This window comes from Amblyomma maculatum, chromosome 1 (genome assembly GCF_055883805.1).
Source record: "Amblyomma maculatum isolate TAMU_Amacu chromosome 1, ASM5588380v1, whole genome shotgun sequence".
Taxonomy (NCBI): domain Eukaryota; kingdom Metazoa; phylum Arthropoda; class Arachnida; order Ixodida; family Ixodidae; genus Amblyomma; species Amblyomma maculatum.
Genome location: NC_139344.1, coordinates 303,385,814 through 303,402,150, shown reverse-complemented (window position 1 = coordinate 303,402,150; position 16,337 = coordinate 303,385,814). Strand labels below are relative to the sequence as shown.

The 16,337-nt window shown below is 49.1% G+C and overlaps 1 protein-coding gene across 1 annotated transcript in view; it reads right to left on the bottom strand.

Moving 5' to 3' along the window:
• The window catches only part of sli (slit guidance ligand), a 793,209-nt gene that overhangs the window by 176,502 nt on the left and 600,370 nt on the right, over positions 1-16,337 (bottom strand). The window lies entirely within an intron of this gene.

Sequence of the window (16,337 nt, the reverse complement as noted above, 5' to 3'; positions counted from 1 at the left end):
CTGATGTGGACCAGGTTCTAGAACAGGGTTAGATTTTAGAACTGGTAAAAAGTGTTGAAACGCCTTTAGGTTTGGTAGTTTGCACAGTTGTTTTGGAAGTAGCCGACACTCGGAGCGATCATGGACCTACAAAAGCTGCAGAAACCGGACCTGTTGCTATTGTGTGAGGAATTGGGAATTGATACAAGTGGTTTGGCACGAAAACCCTTGATTATAAAAGCAATCACTGATTTGGGAACCGATGATGAGGAGCTCAGTGAAGCATGGAACCTCATCGGACAAAAAAAGGAGGAGCAGCTCAGACAGCAGAAAGAGCGGGAAAGAGCGTGAACTTGAGAGGGAAAAAGAGGAAAAGAAGCGTGAACTTGAGAGGGAAAAAGAGGAAAAGAAGCGTGAAATTGAAAGAGAAGCAAAAAGGCTGGAGCTAGAAATTGAGCTCCGGAAATTAGAACTAGAGTTGAGCAAGAGGTCGGGCAATTGTCCCCAGCTAGCGGTACCTCTTCTAAACAAGGAGGCAGATTTCAAGATGTCAAAGTACATGCAGCCATATGTGATATCAGGGGATATCGGTCTGTATCTGGCTAACTTTGAGCGAACTTGCGAAAAACTGTCCTTCCAGCGAGACACTTGGTCTCAGAGATTATTAACGGTTCTGCCCTGCGAGGCAGCGGAGGTTGTCGCGCGGCTAAGCAAGGAGGACGCGGACAACTACGAGAAGGTCAAAGCTTGCCTTCTGAGAAAGTATAGGCTTAGCGCCGAGGCGTTCAGACAACGTTTTCGGAACGCTACTAAGTCCAGGGACGAGAGTTACCCTGAATTCCTGTACAATTTAAGAGTAAATTTGGGCGAGTGGCTAAAGAGCACAGATTCCTACAGTGATAGGGACGCTGTAGTCGAGCGAATTCTTTTGGAGCAGTTTTATAACTGCCTCCCAGAAAAAGAAAGAAATTGGTTACAGGACCGAGGCGAAATTAAGTCGGCAACTGAAGCTGCCGAACTTATTGAGGAGTATGCTTCGCGCCGACAATTCAGCAACCCAGCAGTGGATAGGCCCCGCAATCCCAAGTTCAGTGTGAAAAACCGTCAGGAAAGGCACTTTGCTAGAGTTGGAAACGAAGAAATGAAGGTTTCTTCAGGCAAATTCCCTAGAAAGGACGGCAGTGAGAAAAGTGGGGAAGTGACCAACGTGCAGAACACAAAGAATAAGCTTGAGGCTAGGAAGCCGCTCACATGCTTTAGGTGTAATGAGCAGGGTCACATTGCCGTCAACTGCCGGAAAGAAAAGATTGCTTTCTCGTATGTCAGGGACTGCGATGAAAATATGCAGCTTTTAGAACCCTACCTGCATGACCTAGTAGTCAACGGGAAGCCTTGCAAGGTACTGCGCGATTCGGCCGCAACGATGGATGTTGTCCATCCGGCGTATGTATCGCCTTCCGACTATACAGGACAGTGTGCATGGATCCGACAGGTAGTTGAGGAACAGAGTGTGTGCTTGCCGATCGCGAACGTGGTCATCGAGGGCCCTTTCGGCGAATTAACAACCGAGGCTGCCGTTTCAGGAAAGCTTCCTAAGTGCTATCCGTATTTGTTCTCCAACAAATCGGACATGCTGCTGCGAAAGAGGGGCATCCTTTTCGGAGACAGAGTTGTGCAAGCCTTAACACGTTCAAAGGCGCGAGAACTAGCTACACTGCTCATTCCAGAAAAATCCACAGCGGAGGAAACGGCAGTTAAAACAGTGGTAAATGCGGAAGATAGCAGGTCAGAAAACTTTGAGAGCGAGGCATCTCAGATATGTCAACTTGAAAGTGAGCTTGATGAGACGCGGAATGAGGACGTTCTTGAGAGTAACCTCTTGCCGCCAGTGTCTAGTAATCTCACGAGACTTTTAAGTGGAACCCGAGAGGACTTAGCTATAGAGCAAGCCAATGATCCCAAGATACAGCAGATAAGGGAGCGCCACCGCGCCACTAAGACAGCAAACAATATTTCTTTCGAGATGAGAAAGGGAGTGCTGTATCGCTTATTCAAGGATAAGCGCGGAGTAGAGCGGGACCAATTAGTCGTTCCCCAAAAGTACCGCGGAGACTTACTGCGACTTTCCCATGGCAGCTCGTGGTCATGTCACCTTGGAATAAAGAAAACAAAGCAGAGGCTGTTGCAAGAATACTATTGGCCTGGATGTTTTAAGGACACGGAAAATTTTGTACGGTCATGCGACACGTGCCAGCGGGTTGGAAAGGCGCAAGATAAGTGGAAAGCTCCGATGGTGTTAGTACCAATCATTACCGAGCCGTTTCACCGGTTAGTAATAGATGTAGTTGGGCCACTTCCTGTGACAGAGTCAGGGTACCGTTATATCCTCACTATGTTATGCCCAGCCACAAAGTTTCCAGAGGCTGTTCCGCTGCGCGAGGTGACGTCCGAGAGTGTAGTGGATTCGCTGCTGTCAGTGTTTGCACGAGTTGGATTCCCTTCCGAGGTCCAAAGTGATCAGGGTAGCGTTTTCACGAGTGTCCTCACCACCTCATTTCTCGAGCGATGCGGCATTAAGGTAGTGCATAGCTCGATCCATCATCCGCAGAGCAACAGCGTAGAAAGATGGCACTCTGTTCTCAAACGAGTCCTGAGGGGACTGTGCTATGAAAACAAGCGCGAATGGGATACCTGCCTGCCTGCAGCGCTTTTCGCTTTGCGGTCAGTGCCGCACGAATCCACTGGATTTAGCCCAGCCGAGTTGGTGTACGGAAGGTCACTGCGCTCACCTTTGCGAATGGTGCGCGAAGCCTGGGAGGGGCGCGGAGAAGACCCAACAGTAGTAGAATTCATTCTGAACCTCTTGAATCGCTTACATAACACTAAGGAACTCGTTGAGGCCAGCATGAAGTCAGCCCAGGCTCGTTCCAAGGTGTACTATGATAAGACAGCCCGTCAAAGGACGTTTTGTATCGGGGACCAGGTGATGTTGCTGAGAAGTTCAAGGCAGAATAAGCTCGAAGTACAGTGGGAAGGACCGGCTGAAGTCGTTGCAAAGCTTTCTAACACTAACTACGCAGTGAAAATTCCCGGTAGGCGTAAAGAAGTGCGCATTTATCATTGCAATCTTATGAAGCCTTATGTGCAGAGGGAAGCCGTGGTAAATCTAACTTTAAACCTTCCCGAGGAGATGGGGGACAACTTGATTTGCCTCAGCGGAAAAGGAAGCAACGCTCAGGAGCTTCTCAAAAAGACGGAGCAGAGAGGAGAACTAAAGAAATCCCAGCTGTCCGATCTGGGCGAAATAATAACAGAGTTTGAGGCCTGCTTCGTGGACAGGCCAGGCAGGACTGATTTGACTGAGCACGATATTGAGCTGACTTCAGACGTGCCAGTGCGATCAAGGTGCTACCGATTCTCTCCAAGGCAAAGAGAAATTCTGGATAGGGAAGTAACTCGCATGCTGGAATTGGGAGTAATAAAATCCTCGGAAAGCGATTATGCTTCGCCTATGATCTTAGTAGAAGCTCCAGGTAAAGACCCTAGGCCTGCGGTAGACTACCGAAAGCTAAATTCTCTCACCAGGGATCAAGTGTATCCTATTCCGAATATTGAGGAGAGAGTAGAACAGGTCAGTAGAGCGGCATATGTGACTACGCTGGACCTTACTCGAGGATACTGGCAAGTACCGCTCACTGAACGCGCCAGCAGATACGCGGCTTTCGTCACTCCGACGGGCAGCTACCAGCCAACAATGATGAGTTTCGGGCTCAAAAATGCTCCATTTTGTTTTTCCCGACTCATGGATAGGGTTTTAAAGGGGTGTGAAACATTCGCGGTGCCTTATTTAGATGACATTGCGGTTTTTTCCGACTCATGGGCGGACCATATGGTACATCTAAGAGCTGTACTGAGCCTTTTGCGTCAAGCTGGACTAACCGTAAAGGCCGAGAAATGTTGCCTGGCAAGGGCGACCGTGGACTACTTGGGTCACAATGTAGGTCAAGGTTTCAGGAAACCCAGCGAGATTAAGATTTCTGCGGTAGCAGACTACCCGCGGCCGAGCACGAAGACGGAAATTCGAGCATTCCTGGGTCTGACTGGGTACTACAATCACTACATCCCTAACTATTCAGCTTTGGCCAGCCCTCTGACCGACGCTCTCCGCAAGACAGAACCGACAAATGTAGTCTGGGACGAACAAAAGGAAGCCTCCTTCGTAAACCTGAAGGCTGTGCTGATTAGCCGTCCGGTATTGCGAGCTCCAGACTATGACCGAGAATTCACAGTCCAGTGTGATGCCAGTGATCGAGGGCTAGGTGCTGTTCTCTGCCAGAGAGATGACGACGGTAATGAGCACCCGGTGCTCTACCTGAGCAGAAAACTGAGTTCTAGAGAGAGGGCTTATTGCGCGTCAGAGAAAGAGTGCGCTTGCATTGTATGGGCCATTCAAAAATTGCAGTGCTATCTTGGAGGGGCCAAATTCACCGTAGAGACGGACCATTGTCCCCTGGCTTGGCTGCAAACTGCGACATCGAAGAACAGTCGCCTTCTTAGGTGGAGCTTGATTTTACAGCAGTACAATTTTGAAATAAGGTACAAAAAGGGGAAGCTAAATGGGAATGCGGACGCGCTTAGCCGCTCTTTCTAAGCGGTCCGAGATGTTCCTCACCATGTATCCAAATTGATACTCAGGTTCTTTTTTTTTTTCGTGCGCTTGAATATATGTGACTATGTAAAGCAGCACGTTTGGTTTTCGAGGCATACGTGGGTCCTGAACGTCTTGAGAGTGGGCTTTTCTCGAACAACAATGGCAGTTTTCTTTTAACCTGGTCTCTTCAGACGGGAGCCGAGTGCTTGTTTAGACATGTGGTTGAGTTTCAGTCAGCTCGAGCAATTTGGCCTACAACAATCAAGACAACGCGACAAGCAACAGCGAGCTTCAAGTGTTCACGTGCAGGCCATTAAGTCGTCTCTTCATGCAGCAGCTGCGACTGCTGCCCTCCGAGACTCTTCTGGCGGGGGAGGAGGCTGTTACGACCGTGCATCCGCATTTGCGCGCTCTATTGTTCGCCTGTGGGCATGAATAAGTGCTGTGGATATGTGGTGATGGTCCAATGGCTCTAAGTGAGCCTGTTTCCAGGAATCCTGTTTTGTAAGCCTGTTTTGCTTTGTGGACACCCTGCAAATGCCAAATTGACCCTGTCAAGAGAACGTCTGGAAAAACACAAAGAAACGTCCCCCTGCGGGAAATAGCAGGAAGTGCTTTCTTTCTTTTGTTCACCCTTCCAGTCGAGAAGGGCTATCCTCCAGTGATGAATGCCTCCTATCCAAAGGAGACGACAGAGTGACATGTCCGCTGACGTGCAGGACAAGAAAGGAGCATGACTCATACGGCCATTAAGTGATTTCCCGGGAATGCAGGAAAGATTTGCAATTGTCGAAAACGGACAATGCTGGGAGCGTATGCGGCGCCCACGTGCACTTGGGTTTCTGAGAAGTAAATCCACTTGCCGGAACCAGCTGCCTATCGATTCTTGGCTGAAGAATAGAAATGTACCTCCTCGCCGTTCCCAAGCTTTTCCCGCCAACAAGTGACCAGGCTCAACGAAACAATGCCGGGCCAGTCAGTGCTTCAGACCATCAGTGCAGTGATGTGTTCGATTGGATGCCGATATCTGAGGGGCGTGCCCTGGATTTGGTTCGTCAGCATCTTCAGAGAGGGGCTGGACATTGGGGGTTTTAAGGACGCTGCAGAGCACGAAATGTCGCTCTGGGCCCTGGGTAAACGGCTCATCCAGTCGCTTCTCGCTATGAACTCTTAACGCTTGCCATTTTGCTGATGTACCCTTCTTTTTCGTGTAAATAATCTTGTAAATAAGTTTCTCAAAGTGCCATTAAACCTGCTTGTACATATTTCACCAACTTCGAAGATTCAATCCTACTTCAACCCCGAGTCTCTGCACGCTACCAAGTGAAGGCCGGGTCGACGTAGCCCCAGCGTCACGACAGCAGCGAACGCGATGGTTAGATGGCATCCTCGAGGCGCTGCAGATGATGTTTTGCGATGTTAGGAAGATAGTGAGAGACCGGAAAGCGTGGCGTGACATGGTCCATAGGGTCACGAGGAGTCGGACCGACTGAACGACTGAACTGATAATAAAGTTACCATGTTTATGATGCCATTAACGATCTTCAAAGTACTTCAATAAAAGGTATGGACCGATTCGCACACAATCTTATCAACGTTATTGTATCCAAAGCTACTATTGCATACTTATCCATGCACCACCTCCTGCTTTCAGTGCACCGCTGGGTTATGCCCCTCGTTTAAAAGACTGCGATTTTCCTGGAAATGCCTCATCAACTATGTCTGACAAGCATTTTGTGCTGTTTCCTACCTGCTGTTCATTATTAAATAGTACATGCAATAATACACGAGAAATATTATTATACAAGCCTTAGGCTGAAGTGTTTTGTTAGCTAGGACCCTCTAACCTTCCACACGCTCTGACGGTGGCACTTGGAACATGCGCCTATTTTGCGCCGCGGACCCACTGAGCGGCTCGACTACCGGGATCAAAACAACGCCAGATAACGCAATCTGTCGTTTTGTGTTGCTTTGACCATTTCAGTCGCAGAGTGTCACAAATTATGGAAGAGGTTAAGGGAAAGTAATCAAGCTGTGCAAAAGAAGCGGATTTGTTCTAAGGTGGATGTGGGAGTTCGCAGAGGGCTTTCTACAGAGGCAGCGGGCGCCCGAGAAAGTGAGTTGTCGTGGCAAAGGAGTGGGATAATACATATATTATCACAGTATTTAGGTTATGTGGAGCTATCCATCTCTATTAGTATTTCTGACGGCCGGTAAAGCTTATTTTTTTTGTAGCAAAAATACAATTTCACTCTGTGACATCCATTGCTCTCGACGTGTTTTCGAGGAAGTCACACATTAAAAAAAGGTGATACAGGATACCGCACCTTCGAGCATTCACCTAACATCACAAGCCTCACCGTTCACGGGTATTCCATCGAACACTTCCCACACGGTCGCAGCTCCATTAAACCGGATGTCTCGAAAAAACGTCACAAATAAAAGCGGGACCAAGACGGCGCCAGCAACATAGGGAGTCAGACCTGCCCGGAATGCGTAGCCTCAAAAGCTGGCGGAGGGCATCAAACGAACACCGCGAGCAAAGTTGGACGACACAAATTTCCCAGCATCCTGAGGGCGGTCCCTCGCTGCTGTCACGTGCCTCTACGTCACCGCTTGGACGAGCGCGCCCCGAGCGGCCGGTCGGTCGGTCGGCGGCAGCTAAGCCAGCTGAGTGCGGGTGTCGTCTGCTTCTACGTTGCGTCCTGCCGAGCTGCCTTTCTGCTTTTTATTCGTTTTTTTTCGCGCTAGTTTTGACAGAGTACAAGGAACGAGGAACTTCGTTACATTTAGATTGCATCAAAGAAAATATAGAAATAATCATACGTAGTTATTGCTCAGGACCAGCTTTGTTGTGATTTTTAGCAAGCATTTACGTAGAGATACGCGGAGTGCGATTTGATTATAAAGTACGCATAATAGCCGTTTTACTGACCGGAACATAAGCACAGGATATATCCCAGTACAGCGTACTTCACATTTGCAGCGGCGAGTGATCTTTCAAAAAGCTTTAGATCGTCGTCGGCTTTTATGTACCCTCTCGAATTGCCGCTTTCGAGATGCGAGTCTTGAAGGTACTTTTGGAAAATTAGTTGCTGTTGATCAGGCGAGTCATTCATCGTTCGATAGGCCACAGTGGCCACGCACTCCACGACGAACAAGATGCAATGTGAGAAAATCGGAGAGTGTCGGTGAACGCACGCTTTCAAAAAGAACCGAGATGACGATGATAAGCTCTTTATTTACTCCCCAAAATAAGGGAACCAGCCGAAAGACTAGTTGCACTTCTTAGAGGAGGTCAGCAGGGATCCCTTGGGACTCTGCAGCCTCCAATGTGCGAAAAATGAGCTGGCGCTGTTGGGCGAGCTCGGTAGTACGCAGGATGGACTCCCACGCATCCACTGTAGGTGAATTGTCTGCATTGTGTTGTGTATATGTCCACATCATGTGAATGAATGTGGCCGGTTGTGAGCAGTGTTTTCACGTAGGTGCAATAAGATTTTGGGAAAAGTTTGCTATATAGCCATGGGTTTGGATAGGCTCCTGTTTGTATTTTGCGCCAATGGACGGCCTCGCACCGGGATAGTGCCCAGTGTGCTGGGGGGTATGACACCGTTCGAGCCGATAATGTTGGAGGATGTCCATGTACGTAACAAGGCGTGAATGAGTGCATTGGGGAGTGTCAGAGGAAACGGCAGGCTGAGGAGAGCGCTCCGCCCGGTAGTTGAGTTCTTGGTCTAAAGCATGCGCCCGTGCGTTCCCGCTGAGCGCCTCATGGGCTGGGGCCAATATAAGACGAGGTGTAGACGGCGGTAAGGGGAGAGATCGGAGGATAGTGTGTGCCTGTCGGGATATACAACCTGCATCGAAGCTACGAATTGCTTGTTGAGAATTGGTAACGACTACTTTGGTTCGCAGGGGTCAAGTGAATGCAGCTAGCACAGGACCGGGTTAATAGGAGGAATATGGGAGAGGCCTTCGCACTGCAGTGGGTATAGTCAGGCTGATGATGATGATGACTTGGGTCAAGGGGTCAGTTAGAGCTAACGCGATGGCAACCTCTTCCGCGGCGGTAACAGTTGCGGCGTTGAGGATGCTGCAGGCATTTTACCAGTTTCGGTGCGGTGCCAATGCAACCGCAACCGTAGCGGGGCGAAGGGGGTGGTGGGAGGCATCTGTGTATGTAACGTCCGGGCGACCGGCAAAACATTTCTAGAGTTCGCGGGCTCGGTCGGCTCTGCGCTCTGTGTGATACTCTGGATGCATACGTTTGGGAAGCGGAGGTATACAAAGACTGAGTCTCTGCTCAAGCGTGAGGTCCGTACACGCAGAAATCGCCCTCAGAAAGGTGATTTCTACCTGGCGTAGGTAGCACTGCGCGGCCCGCATGTGTCAGCGACAGGCGCTCATATATAGAAGTTCCCGAGGTACATCAGTTTGGTGGTGGATGTGGACATGGGTAGACCCAATGCCGTCTTGTATGCCTTGCGTAGTGATGCATCCAGTCGCTCCCGATCTGTTCGCGTGAGGCGAAGGTAAGGGGCGACGTAGGCAAAGCGCGTACAAGCGAAGGTTGTACGAGTTGCAAAAGGTGGGATTCGTGCATGCCCTTATGCTTGTTGACGACTTTCTTGAGCAAGCGCCTGATCTGGATACAGATTAATCTATTCGCTGAAGAGTAGTGGCTTTTCCTCCATTATCTTGTAGATGACGGCCCAGGATGCAGAATCAGTCGGTACGTGGTATGGGGGTGCCCTGTACTCGCTGACTGAAGGATAACGGAGGTGATCTTAGGCGTCTATCCGGGGTTGGGACAATAATGTTTTCAGGCTTCGTGGCCGAGCAGGATAGGCCGACTGTGGCCAGGTAGGTACCAACGCGATCGATGGCTATCTGCATAATCTGCATAGTCTCCTCTATCTGGGCCTCGCCGGGGTGGCGCAGTGGTTACGGCGCTCGACTGCTGTTTCCAAGGACGCCGGATCGAATCCCGGCCTCGGCGGCCGCTTTTCGCTGGCGGCGAAAAGCAAGGCGCCCGTGTACAGTGCGATGTCAGTGCATGTTAAGGAACCCCAGGTGGTCGAAATTTCCGGAGTCCTCCACTACGGCGTCTCTCATAGCCTGAGTCGCTTGGGGACGTTAAACTCCACAAACAAACCAACCAACCAACCATCCTCTATCTGGCCGTCACTGCCGTGTGTAATCCACAGAGTGAGGTCGTCGGCGTAGAGACTGGGGTGCAAGTGGGGGATGTCTGTCAAATTCTTGGGTAGGCTAAGCAGCGCGATATTGAACAGGAGGGGGAAAGCACTGAGCCTTGATGTGTACCCCGGCTCCCAGGGGAGATGATGGAAGGATATCCTGGGGCGGTGTCAAGTTGCACTCTCCGGTTCGTGAGAAAGTCGCGTATATTGTGAGCCTTCCGTGGATGTTCTTTAATTTGTACATGCCATGATCTTTCTCTTTCATTTGTACATACCATCATCATCGTCCCGCGGCGCCGGCTCCGGCACGTGCCTGGGTTTTGTCACCGGATTAAAACGCTAGACAAGGCATCGCTGGCCTTGACGTCACGACCTTGCCGTCTCAACCTAGCCTTCTTTCACAAGTCATCATCATCATCATCATCATCAGCCTGATTATACCCACTGCAGGGCGAAGGCCTCTCCCATATTTCTCCACTTAACTCGGTTCTGTGCTAGCTGCATCCACTTGACCCCTGCGAACTTCTTAATCTCATCCGCCCACCTAACTTTCTGCCTCCCCCTGCTACGCTTTCCTTCCCTTGGAATCCAGTTTGTTACCCTCAGCGACCATCGGTTATCCTCTCTTCGCACTACATGTCCTGCCCATGTCCATTTCTTCTTCTTAATTTCCACTAGAATGTCATTAACTTGAGTTATTTCTCTGACCCACTCTGCACGCTTTCTATCTCTTAACGTTACCCCTACCATTTTTCGTTCCATAGCCCTCTGGGTTGTCCTCAACTTAAGTAGAACTCTCTTGGTTAGCCTCCACGTTTCAGCCCCATAGGTGAGTACAGGCAAGATGCAACTGTTGTACACTTTCCTCTTGAGGGATACCGGTAAGCTGCTAGTCATAATCTGCGAGTGCTTGCCAAATGCGCTCCATCCCAATCTTATTCTTCTTGATATTTCCTTTTCAAGGTCTGGATCTGCGGTTACTACCTGTCCTAAGTAGACATATTCGCCTACTATTTCCAGTATTTCGCTACCTAATGTAAACTGCTGTTCCTTCCCGAGGCTGTTGAACATTACCTTAGTCTTCTGCATATTGATTTTCAAGCCTACCATTCTACTTTTTCTGTCTAGGTCATCAATCATTATTTGCAGTTCATCCCCCGAGTTGCTTAGCAAGGCAATGTCATCAGCAAATCGCAGATTACTGAGGTATTCTCCATCTACCCTTATCCCTAACTGCTCCCATTCCAAGTCTCTGAATACTTCCTCTAAACAAGCTGTGAATAGTACTGGGGAGATTGTGTCTCCTTGCCTAACACCTTTCTTTATGGGAATTTTATTGCTTTCTTTATGTAGAACTATGGTTGCTGTGCAGCCACTATATATATCTTCCAGCACTTTCACGTACGGCTCGTCTACCCCCTGATTTCGCAATGCCTGCATCACCGCCGAGGTTTCAACTGAGTCAAATGCTTTTTCGTAATCAATGAATGCTATGTATAAGGGCTGGTTATATTCCGAGCATTTTTCTATCACCTGATTGATGGTATGGATATGATCGATAGTAGAGTACCGTTTCCGAAACCCTGCTTGATCCTTTGCTTGATTGCAGTCTAAGGTTGTCCTGATTCTATTGGCGATTACCTTAGTAAATACCTTATACGTAACAGACAGTAAGCTGATTGGTCTGTAATTTTTAAGGTCCTTAGAGTCCCCTTTCTTGTGAATGAGGATAATGTTTGCATTCTTCCATGCTTCCGGTACCGTCGATGACACCAGGCACTGCGTATACAGGGTGGCCAGTTTTTCTAGCACGATATCCCCCCCGTCCTTCAGCAAATCTGTAGTTATCTGATCCTCTCCAGCTGATTTCCCCCTTTTCATAGTTTCTAGTGCTTTCTTGACCTCGTCCTTCGTCACTGGTGGAACGTCTGACTGTTTTTCCCTACCGCCAATCTCACTACGGTCCTGACTACTTTGGCTACTGTAGAGATCTGTATAGAACTCCTCGGCTACTTTGACTATCTTGTCCATATTAGTGATGACGTTGCCCGCCTTGTCCCTTATCGCATACATCTGGTTTTTGCCTATGCCCAATTTCTTCTTTACCGCTTTAAGGCTTCCCCCGTTCTTTACAGCATGCTCAATTTTCTTCATGTTATATTTCCTTATATCGGCCACCTTGCGCTTATTGATTAGCTTTGATATCTCGGCCAATTCGATCCGGTCTGTTGGATTGGAAGCTTTCATACTCTGCCGTTTCTTAATCAAATCTTTCGTCTCCTTAGACAGCTTACCGGTATCCTCTTTAACTATCCTACCGCCTACTTCTACTGCGCACTCAGTAATGATATCTCTGAAATTATTGTTCATTGCCGCTAGGGTAATGTCGCCATCCTCAGTTAGAGCTGAAAACCTATTCTGTAGCGAGATTCTGAACTCTTCTGCCCTCCCCCTCACCGCTAATTCGTTGATGGGTTTCTTTCTTACTAATCTATTGCGTTCCTTCTTCAGATTTAGGCTAATTCGGGACCTCACCATCCTGTGGTCACTGCATCGCACTTTCCCGATTACCTCTACATCCTGCACAATGGCGGGGGTTGAACACATTATGAAGTCGATTTCATTTTTAGTCTCTCCGTTAGGACTTTTCCATGTCCATTTCCGGTTCTTCCGTTTGCTGAAGAAGGTATTCATGATTCGTAAGTTATTGCGCTCTGCAAACTCAACTAGTAACTCCCCCCTGCTATTCCTAGAACCAATGCCATAGTCACCTACTGCCTTGTCTCCTGCCTGTTTTTTCCCTACCTTGGCATTGAAGTCGCCCATTAGTACATTATACTGCGTCTTTACTTTTCGCATTGCCGATTCTACATCTTCATAGAAGCTTTCAACTGCCTGGTCATCATAACTACATGTAGGTGCATAGGCCTGTACAACCTTCAGTTTATACCGCTTATTAAGCCTAATTACGATGCCTGCAACCCTCTCATTAATGCTATAGAATTCATCTATATTACCCGCTATATACTTATTGACAAGAAAACCTACCCCTAGTTGTCGCCTCTCTGGTAAACCTCGATAACACAGTACATGCCCATCCTTCAATACAGTATATGCCTCATTCGGCCTCCTAACCTCACTAAGCCCTATGACATCCCATTTCATTCTTTCACAAGTGGTGGAGGTCAAATTTGATCCCCTTGCTGCCTTGGGCCCTGCCTCTCGCTGGAGCTACGTTCCGGTCGCCGTTTGGCAACTGCCACCATATTCATGTCCACCGAGGGCAATCCCGACTCGGCCGGACCCTCTACCTCGGCTGCACCGACGCCTCCGACTATGCCCACACGTCAACGCGACCCGCCGCTGTTCGCTGGTCGTCGCGACGAAGACGTCGATGACTGGCTCGACACATATGAACGCTGCAGTGCCTATAACCGGTGGGACGATGCTTTAAAATTCCTCAACGTTTCGTTCTATCTCATTGAGGTCGCCAGAAACTGGTTCATTAATCGCGAACCCCACGCTACTAACTGGACCACTTTCAAAGAGCAGTTCCGACAATACTTCGCCGACCCGCAGTTCGGACTCAGATCGCGAGGAACAAGCTCGCTTCCCGCCTTCAAAGGTCCCGATGATTCATATGCGTCTTACATAGAGGCTGTTCTTGCACTTTCTCAGCGCATTATTCCCACCATGACGAAACCTGAACATGTGCACCACGTCTTAAAAGGGATCAATTCTATGGCTTATCACACATTAGTTGCTCAGAATCCTTCAAGTGTTGATTCAATTATTACGAAATGTCAACGCCTCGACCAGCTGCAGTCCTCTCGATTACAGCCCAGCTTCGCAACTGGTCCGACCTCTGCTGACCTTAATCTGCGGGCAATGATTCGAGCAATCATCCGCGAGGAGCTCCAAGCCCTCAATCCTTTCTGTCGACATGGGTGCGATCATTCTTCCTCACCTTCTAATGACGCCGTTCTCCGCAACATAATTAAAGAAGAGTTAGCAACCATCAGCCACCCTACGACATCCGAACCGTCCGCAGTCCGCCCAGCGCCGACATACGCGCCCGTCGCTGCATCCCCCCTTCTTTGGTTCCACCGCCCCGACCGGCACCAACCTACAATCACGTCAATGCAGTGGCGATGGCTCAACCTACACCATCCTATTACGCACCTTGGCGTCCCTCCCGACCAGTCTGCTATTACTGTGGTATTAGAGGACATATATCCCGCTTCTGTCGTCACCGCCTTCAGAACGAGCGCCGTGGTTACGACACCTGCGAAAGTGACATGCCTTCAACCTCATAATATCAACGCCGGTCTATTCCAAGCCCACCTCGACGATCCTCCCCACCTTCAGTATCTTCCCTGAGCCTCGTGGGAACCATGTATCCCGACGCCGGTCCACCTCCCAATACCGCCGCTCAGTTTCCTCTCTCCGCCCCGCAACCGCTCTCCCTGTCCGCCATCCGGAAAACTAAGTGTTGCAGTTTCCGGAGGTCAAACTGCAATCTGCGAACTTACTAAAAGTCCTCCTGATCACCCGTATAACGTGATTGCTGTTATCGCTGAAGGTTTACCGGTCAAAGCTTTGATTGATACAGGGGCTGCAATTTCTGTCATTCAAGCTGATTTGTGCTACCGTTTGCGAAAATTGACAACACCATATGATGGGCCTGAACTCCGTGGAGCCAATGACGTCCCTTTGCGCCCTTCAGCGAAGTGCACCGTACGAGTTGTTATCGACGGCATCCGCCATCATGTGCAGTTTGCTCTGCTCTCACCGTGTCCGCATCTGATGATTTTTGGATGGGATGTTTTGTCAACCGCTTCAGCGTTAATTTCTTGTGGCGACCGTGTTATCCATATGACAGACAGCAATTTTTCATCTGACTTTTCTGAACGACATCATCCCCTCGTTGCCGCCGCTGATACTGTTTTGCCTCCTCAGTGCGAAAAACTGCTTACTGTTGTTTCTGACCACATCACTGATGGGGACGTACTCATCGCACCATCTTATCGTCATCTTGCACGCGGTATTGCCTTCCCGTCTAGTCTTGTGAGGTTCTGCAACGGCTCAGCGACAGTAGCGGCCACTAACACTTCACGTGAATCCCTCGTGCTCCCAAAAGGAACTTCTCTGCATTGCATGGCGGATGTTCAACCTTTTTCCCTGATGGTGCTCATCGCCCCTCCGCCTCAGCAACGTGTTTCGTCAGACGTCTCTTCTTCTGTTCTCGCAAAGACTATTAATCCTAAACTCACGCCGAACCAACGCCAAGAACTGCTGACATTGCTTCGACACCACCAAGCCATTGTTGATGCCATTTCCACACCACTGGGACGGACTAGTGTTGCGCACCATCGCATCATTACTGAAGGTAACTCTATCGTTCGCCGACGGCCTTATCGGGGTTCCCTCTCTGAACGAACAGTAATTGAAGAAAATGTAAATGACATGCTCTATCGCAATATAATTCGTCCCTCAACAAGCCCATGGTCCTCCCCAGTAGTGCTAGTTAAAAAAAGGACGGCTCGGTACGCTTTTGTGTTGATTACCGCGCACTCAACAAAATTACCCGCAAAGATGTATATCCGATGCCGCGAATTGATGACGCCCTTGACTCTCTCCAAGGCTCCGAATATTTCTCGACCTTGGACCTCCGCTCAGATTATTGGGAAATACCTATGCGCGAGTATGACAAAGAAACAACCGCTTTCGCAACACCCGATGGCTTTTACGAATTTATTGTTATGCCTTTCGGACTTTGTAACATACCAGCGACATTTGAAAGAAAGATAGATACTGTGCTTCGTGGCCTAAAATGGAGAACCTGTTTGTTGTACTTGGACGACATTGTTATCTTTTCGGCAACCTTTAATGACCCTCTCACGCGCCTGAATGAAGTCCTCACCTGTCTCGATTTGGCAGGCCTTCAGCTCAACACCAAGAAGTACCACTTTGCACAGAAGGACATTAGAATATTTGGAGATTTGGTCAGCCATGACGGCATTCGCCCAGATCCTGAAAAAATCATCGCGGTCTCGAACTTTGCTCGTCCACAACGGACTACAGATTTGCACAGTTTCCTCGGCCTCGCGTCTTATTTCCGGCGTTTTATAAGGCCATTTTGCAGCTATTGCTGCACCACTTCATGTGCTACTTAAAAGCACGCAGCCCTTTCGTGTGGACTGAACAGTGCGAAACTGCTTTTAATGAACTAAAGTACACCCTCACATCAGATCCTGTTCTTGGCCACTTCAGTGACAGCGCTCCAACTATCCTGCACACCGATGCCAGTGGTCACGGTCTTGGCGCTGTACTTCTGCAGCGTGATGCAACATCGCGTGAGAAAGTGATTGCCTTTGCCAGTCGGACTCTGACTCAAGCTGAGAAAAACTACACCATTACCGAGCAGGAGTGTCTTGCCGTCGTCTGGGCTGTCCAAAAATTTCGCCCTTACCTATACGGTCGGCACTTCACAGTTGTCACCG